Source organism: Lepidochelys olivacea (assembly GCF_965140295.1).
Source record: "Lepidochelys olivacea isolate rLepOli2 genome assembly, chromosome: 8".
Lineage (NCBI taxonomy): Eukaryota > Metazoa > Chordata > Testudines > Cheloniidae > Lepidochelys > Lepidochelys olivacea.
Genome location: NC_140418.1, coordinates 12,089,864 through 12,098,074, shown reverse-complemented (window position 1 = coordinate 12,098,074; position 8,211 = coordinate 12,089,864).

Sequence of the window (8,211 nt, the reverse complement as noted above, 5' to 3'; positions counted from 1 at the left end):
AAGAGAGATATGTAGCTGTTTCTCAGTGCAGTGTACGTTGTACTTATATAGGTAACTGTATTGTGATTGACTGAAAAGTTGGCCTTTGGCAGTGATAACATTTTTCTTAAGATCTCACGCTTTTGCAAAGCCACTGGTGCAATTCCACCTGCAGCCATGATTGTGGGAACATGTGTGTTGATCAGCCGGTGGCATTTTAGCACCATCTCACATAGACAGGGTTAGATGACGGGGTAGTAAAAATGCCTGCTAGCAGTTGATCTACACTAGCTACTGCAGACACAGCCATTGCAACTTGCTCAAGGCTGCACAGTGGCTGAGCTAGGAACAGATCTCAGAGATTCTAGCTTCTACTATTTGTGTTCTAGTTGCCAGATGCACTTCCACTATGAAGGATTGTTAGCCTGGAGCCAGTTACATTATCCTTGATCTGCACACTCTCAGATGCCCACGGTGAAGGCAGTTCATGGCCTAAGAGTACAGTTTAATTTTCCCAATTTCTTTTGGGAAGAAGGCAGCGCCAGGCTGTACAGGAGAAACCCGATTAGCCAAATGGCTTTAGTGACACCACATAAGTTTGGATAAACAAAAATTCAGATGATCAGAAACCAGTAACTTCAGAAATCAGTGTCAGAGGGAGACGAGTTGGGAGTTCATTAGAGACAGAAATGGTATTTGGGGGTGCTGCCTAATTAGAATTCTACTCTACTTGTATTTTATTATACTCAAATCCTGTCTGAACACAGCTTAATACCTCAGAATAGGAAATTTACAAGGAGGGATTTAAAAGATCGTAAGCTTTCTTAGGTGTGTCTGTCCATCCTAGAAAAGAACCTTGAGACTGTCAGAAAAATTAACAGAACATCCATCACATGACATAATGCATGTGCTGGAGCCTATCCCACATTCAACCAGGTACTTGCTGCATCCATAAAAGAAAATGACTCAAACAGGTAAGTGCAAAAGAGAGAGCTGGAGGAGATGACAAAGTGTTGTAATGTGGTTTCTCAGCACTTCAGAGGCAATGCTACACTTGAAAGAGATTCAAGAGAAACTCATAGCTGCAATGCTACATTTGGCTGATTAGTAGCTTGGAGATGGAGAAGCCTGTCCTTCCCAGATCTTGTCTGTTTCCGTGTAGAAGCGGTATCCAATGTTAAGCCAACATCACGCTTGATCTTTGCCAGACTGCTGAGAAGCAGCAAGAAAACACATCCAACACTGTTGACTGGAAAAGTCTTCAGCTGTTGAAGTATTTTGAGAACTAGAGTTAACGGGGATTGAATCTACTACCCCCCCAAAAAAATCATTTGGTGCTGAGTTTTCTGAATCATGTATAATTTTTATATTGCAGCTGTGAAGCACTTTATGATTCTATGTAGTCAATAGATGTATAATATTACTAGAAGAACCACTTGAAAAATGGCCTCTTTAATAGCAAGTGGCTATTTTGGATCACTCAATGGCTTTTGGTACTAAAATAAATTGGAAACAGACGCATCCAGTATCTAATTCTAGGGTTTAGAGCTTGTGAAAAAACTGGGCCCATAAAGCAAAATTATTGACACTTTCTCACAGAGAGGGGTGGAATGCTTTTTTTTTTTTATAGCGATCTCTCTCCGGCTGCATGCTGCACATTTATTTCTTGAGTACAATGTACCAGACTTGTTATTCTGTGTCTCCCAAGAATCTCCACTGTCAGGGTCTAGATGTTCACCTGCCTAACTATCACCAAAGCTGGCGTACTACTCTTTATATGTGTGTGTGTGTAACCCTTGCACCTCCTGGGTGTGGTGTTCTGTCCCCTCTAGAGGTCCTGAGACCACTGAGAGATTAATGAGTCTGCTACAGCCTTAGCTAAGGGCCACGTGGCTTTTAGTTCATGCAGTAGAGGCTCATGCATTTAGCTCCAGAGGTCCCAGGTTCGATCCCACCCACCAACGACCAGGGTCTGTCAGTGTTACATATGCACATATTGACAGGTTTCAGAGTAGCAGCCGTGTTAGTCTGTATTCGCAAAAAGAAAAGGAGGACTTGTGGCACCTTAGAGACTAACCAATTTATCTGAGCATAAGCTTTCGTGAGCTACAGCTCACTTCATCGGATGCATACTCATGCATGCTTATGCTCAAATAAATTGGTTAGTCTCTAAGGTGCCACTAGTCCTCCTTTTCTTTATATGCACATATTGTCTTTCGTACATCAGCTTGCTAAATGCCCTTTGTGTCAGTAATTAAGCCACAAAACCAGTCTCCCTCATGACCCTTAGAATGATATCGATTTACTCATGATATTATTTAGACCAGATTTGACATTCACGTTCAAAGTGAGCCCTGCATCTTTGTTTCTACTTCCCTAGTTTAGTTCTTCAGAATCATCCAACTTCAGAGGCCCAAAAATGCCCTGATACACTTTAATTGCCATCGCTACTATTTTCCTTCCTGAAGATGTTTCTGGCTGCTACCAGAAGCCCCTTGTAAAAGGACTAGAAAACAGACAATGACACAGGCTCCTGCTACATTTGTTTTCATGTTCTCATTTGTAATAATTTCACATTTTATGAGGAACACTTCCTAAAACTTCCGCAACATGATGGAAACATATGTGGCTCTATAAGATGTTATGTGACCACTTTCATGGAGAGACTAGATCAAAACCTCCTTTTCTCTGACAGTTATATGGGCTACATTTCAGTAAGCTGGATAAATGGGAAAGAACATTGTCAAGAATTCTTTTAAGCATACTTACACTTTCATAAATATCATGGCCATTTTTCACACCCAGTCTTCAGCTGGATTTCTTGTGGTTTGAAATATAATTATTTAAACTTTTTATTAAAAACCCAATTTCCATCCAGGGGCTGGTAATCTTGTCACCGCACGTATACCATAAGTAAGTGTGTAAAATAAAATAGCGAATGTGATTTGGTGGTGATAGAGGGAGAGAGAGAACTACTCGAATAGCATTAACTAACTTGGGCCTGATCCAGCAATGCGTTGTGCATGAGTGGATTCCCACTGACTTCAATGGGGCTCTGTGGGCACAGGGATCTTTCTGTGTGCACTGAGCTGCACGTTAGGGTCTACGGTGGAGTTCGTCCCGGTGCACCAATGAAGTCTGTGTACAGTGCAAAGCAAAGCTGAGCTGAATTTCCAATGAAATTGACAATTTCTGGTGTAAATTTGGAGGGGGTGGTGGTGGAGAAATGCACTCATCTAGCTGTGTCAGTTATATTAGGCCCTGCAATTATTAGATCCATGCAAGTGGACCCATGTTCTTGTGCCTGGAGCTTTACATGGACATACGGGTCCGTCCCCCTGGGTCAGTTGCAGGCTTAGGTTGTGAAGGTGTCTCTTGAAGACACACAGTTCAGTTGTGCCCAGGCAGATAAGAGAAAATTGGGTAAGGCAAAAATGTCATCCTGCCTTGAGATTGGATTCCAAGTGTACTTCTGCCCTTGTGCTCACTGCTCAGATGCAGTCAAATGGAAGGAGGCAAATATGGATTCTAGAAATTGTCTTAAAAATTAATATTGATTATGACCTGGAGTTAAATGAGGTTTGCTTATTTGAATTTATCTACGTAGCCCCCCTGCAGCTCCCAGTGGCCGCAGTCCACCATTCCCGGCCAATGGGAGCTGTGGGAAGTGGCGCGGGCTGCAGCGATGTGCTGGTCATCACTTCCTGCAGCTCCCATTGGCTGGGCAAACCGCGGCCACTGGGAGCTGCGGGGGGCCGGGCATGCGGATGGTCAATGTAAACAAAATGTCTCGCGGCCCGCCAGCAGATTACCCTGATACATTGTTGCAAATATTTCTGCAGTCACATTTAAAACAACAACCCCAAATTAGGGAAGGGCAAAATGCTTAATTTAGGAATTACAAATCTGTCAAACCGTGTCACAAACAACTAAGAATTGGATGGGCCTGTGGGGAAATCGCCTCGTGCTGCTGATAGAATGGATTTTATTTGGATGGCGATAAACTCCCGTAACATGCAGCATTTTCACATTTCTAAAGGTACATGTGGTATTGTTTGTACACCGAAGATAATGCAGCTTTGAAAGGTCTCTATGGTTATGTTTACATTGCAGTTAAACACCCACACCTCGCCAGGGGGAGAGTCGGGTCGGGTCCCAGAGCCCAGGCTCTAGTCTGAGCCCAAATGTTTCCACAGCAGTTTTACAGCCCTGCACCCCATGAGCTCAAATCAGCTGACACAGGACAGCCGTGGGCATTTAATTGCAATGTAGACATACCGCATCTCTCTAGCTCTCTCAGTACCTTAATGTCTGAGCACCTGTAATATCTGACTTTGCGACACAGGTGCTCACATGCTATGGGAATGAGGGATGGTTGTGTACTCTAGGGAGGAAGGATGATCCAATGAGTAGGCTGCTATTCTGGGACTTTGGAGACCTGGATGCAATTCCCTGTTCTATCGTGGGCTTCCTGTGTGACATTGGGTAAGTCATTGTAGCTCTCAGTTCCCCTCTGTAAAATGGGGTAATGGTACTTCGCAGAGGTGGTGTGTGTTAAAGATTGCGATGCTCTCAGCTATGCTACAGGCCTGTTGGCCTTATATAAGTATGGTAGATAGATGAGCACCATAAAAAATGTACAAACTATAAAATACTCTGCTGGCACCACCTGTGACTTGATCATGAAAACAGATCCCTCAGATAGGAGCTGTTTATTGGCAAATCATCAGTGGTTGTCACTTATTAGCTGCCCTCCAAAGTAGGTGCAGTGAGACAAGTATTTACCTTGGCAACCAGATAGACATCTGTTAAAGGCAGGGCTGCCCAAGGGGGGGAGGGGGCAAGTTCGGTGGCACTTTGGCGGCGGGTCCTTCAGTGCTGCCAAACGCACCCGAAGTGGAAGGACCCTCACCGCTGAAGACCCCAGGCCTCCTGAATCCTCTGGGCAACCCTGGTTAAAGGAGGCTGGCCTGCTGTTTTCCACCAGTTATGCGCTCGTGTGCAGGAATCTGCCTCTTTATGTGTCGGGGTATGTTGTGCGTCTGGTTTCGAGTGTGTATATGGGCTTGTGCACCCCACACCGAGGGAAACAGGTTATAACCTCCTGGGATCGACTCTTTATGGAACCAATGTGGAGCTGGCCTCAACCCAGCCTGAAAGTAAAAAGGTGTTTTTGTGCATGGCAATGCTACAGTGGCAGATGGGGGAGAAGGAAGCTAGAGGGGAGTTTTTGAAGGGGCTGATGAGGGTGATGGTTTCAGGCTGCCTGATGAATTACAGGGAGGTAGTTGTTGGCAGGGCACTCTGTGAGCCATCTGTGTGACACCCCTGCCTCCTAGAGCAGGGTGCTGGATGCCCCCTGTGTAAGCTGCTGGCTAGGGGAGAAGTCTTGCCTGAACTGCGTCTGAATTTCTTTGGGGAGGACCCAGCCTTGGGGTCCTCTTGGTGCCTCCCTGCCTGATTTGCACGTGCACAGCCCCCCTCACGCTTGCAAGTGAAGTCATTCCATGCACGGTTTTGCATGTGCACAGGGGTTTTAGAAGTTGGGGGTTGAAGACCAGGGTCTATATTTTCAAGCTGCTGGTGCTGGGTGACTTTGAGTCAGCTAAAAATGACACCAGCCCAGACCTTCGCCTGAGCCTTGACCCACGCCTGCAGTGAGCTGCCGATAATTGGTTTTTCTCTCATGTTATTTTCTATTTTCACATACCTTTGCCCTTTCTAGATATGGCTGCAAGTGAAGCCAGAAATGCCGAAGCACAGTGAGAGAGGGTCAAATATATATATTGGACCAAATCCTGCCCTTGCTGTGGCTGCTTTGGGCTGCTCTGATGATGGAAAGCAGCCAGGAGGCCAGTGCATCTGGATCCTTGAGATTCCTTTGGGGAAATCCTTGATGAGGTAAAGACAGCACAGCTGCTCCCTAAACTGCTCCACTCCTGATCCTGAGTGTAGGGCATGAGTCTGGGAGAAAGGACACATGGGTGGGGGCACCTTCACACAGTTGATCTCTGGCTGCTAAAATGGCCCTTAGGGGCAACCAGCCGATGCTGCAAAGTAAAGCCATCTTTGCCTCCTACATCTCCCTGAGCTGTGCTGTGTGAAGCTCTCAGACACAGCCCAGGTTCAGAGGCCTGGTCCTTCTCTGGTCAGGAACAGTTGTCAGTCAACTTTCTGAATAGTTCTGCTTTTTTTTGGGGGGGGGGGGAGTAAAAGCATGAGGAAAACGTTCCAAAGAGGTATGACTGGGGGAGGGAGGAAATCGGTGACAAAGAGTAGCTGGATTGTGTCTGGTTTTTCCTCTTTGTGCTGTTTGGAATTTATTTTTACAGGACAGCTGCTCAGAAATTCCAGCTGTGAACATATGATCAGTCCTTCTACGGGTGAAAAGAAAGGGGTGTTTTGTCACAGAAGGAGTAACCAGACTCACAGTTGTGCTTTTGGTTCTTTCCAAAGCTCTGCACATGTTATTAGGCAACTCCACAATATGCAGCTATTTATGGGGCTTTTTTAAGTAGTCTTCAGTACATACCCTCCTTAACCACTTCTTGAGCATATAACAAGCCAGAACACCCACACTGTAATGATGTGTGTGTCTTAATACATCTGATTCTGTTTCCCAAGCCATGTGAATGAGGATTATAGGACTGAGACTAGGTATATAATAAATCATATTCTTTAAAAATAATCCATGTGTTGTATATATTGGAGGAGGGTAAAGTCACACTCTCTCTACTCTCTCATTTGATTGTTATGCTGGAAAGTGTTAATGACTGCCATCAAACATGTCTTTGGTCTATAGCCCAGTAACAGACATGATTAAAGTTGATGGGTGTACTAATTACCCTTCACGGAAGTGAAATGGAAGGAGCAATTAAATGCCACGTTGAGTAGTGAGAGCTGAAACAAGAGAAGCCAATGCCCAGGGTATTGGCCCGCATGGCAAGGCCTGAGCAGAAGCTAAACCATATGGGCTGAAGGGTTTTCCTGGGTATTGATTGGTTGCTGCTATATTTGTGTGTGGCAAAAAGTGAGGAGAAAGCCTTCAGAGAGCAAGAGAAGTAGTGGTGGGAGGAAGCCAACGGACAGAGCTTTTTTTAGGAACACGGCTGGCTAGAAAGGCAATAGATTTTTTGGATTTCTCAACAAGGGAACTGCCTGTTTGTTTCTACTGAGTTCAGAGAAAGAGGATTTTGTGTAAATTCTCTGTAAATAAACAGGATTGCACTAAAGAAATACCTGACTCATACAGTCAACTTAATCTCTTAACAGTAACAACCTGGCAAGGCCCCAAATATTGGTTTGCTGCTCTGGTTGAAAGGGGCTATGTTATCAGCCTCTTTTAAAACTGCTTTGGAACCCATAATTCATGGAGTGTCAACTAATGGCATCTGTCCATGGTCTGATCTCATATTTCTGCAATGCAGACAAAACGCTGGTGACTTCACTGGAAGTTGACAGTTTTGCTCTTCTTCTGGAACCATGTCTTGAAGGGCAAAAGGGAAAGAATTTTGAAATTTTAAACAAAATTATTTCTCTCAGAAGATGGACCCCAAATGAAACCTTGATGCAAGTGTTCAAAATTGGGATCCAAATGTGGGCCTGTCTCTCGCCCTAACACAGCATGATTTGTCACTCAGCTTTGAGCTAAAGAAACTTAGGTAGCGATATTAAGTATACAGAGAACAAATGGAATATGCTCACTGGAGAGGTCTTCAAACATTATCTAAATGTTAGTGATGTAAATTATTAAAAATTGTGATTGTTTCCCCCTGCCTTAGATTGGTGTAAATTGGGAATTGCCCTATGGAAGTCAGTGGAATTACACCATTGTAAAATCAGTCTAAGGGGGAGGAGAGTGAGGCCCCTTGTACTCAGGAGCTGACACTTTGCATTTATGTAGTGTTTTTTGCATCTTCAAAGCACAGTACAGATATTAATTGATTCCAGCTTCACTCTGTGAAGCCCGCAAGCAAGTTCCATTTTGTAGATAAATGCCTTGCCAAAGGCTACGCAATAGGTCTGTGGTAAAGCATGGATAAAAATGAGTTCCTGCGCTCTACCCATTAAACCACGCTGCCTTGCTAAATATAAAACATTTCTGACAAATGTTAAAATCATCTGTGAACCTGTAAACCCAGTTACATTAAACTCAGTTTAAACGAAAGCTATTTATGTCTCAAACTCTCACTGAAGGTCAAAACAGAGTGTAACTAACTGATACTGTTTGTG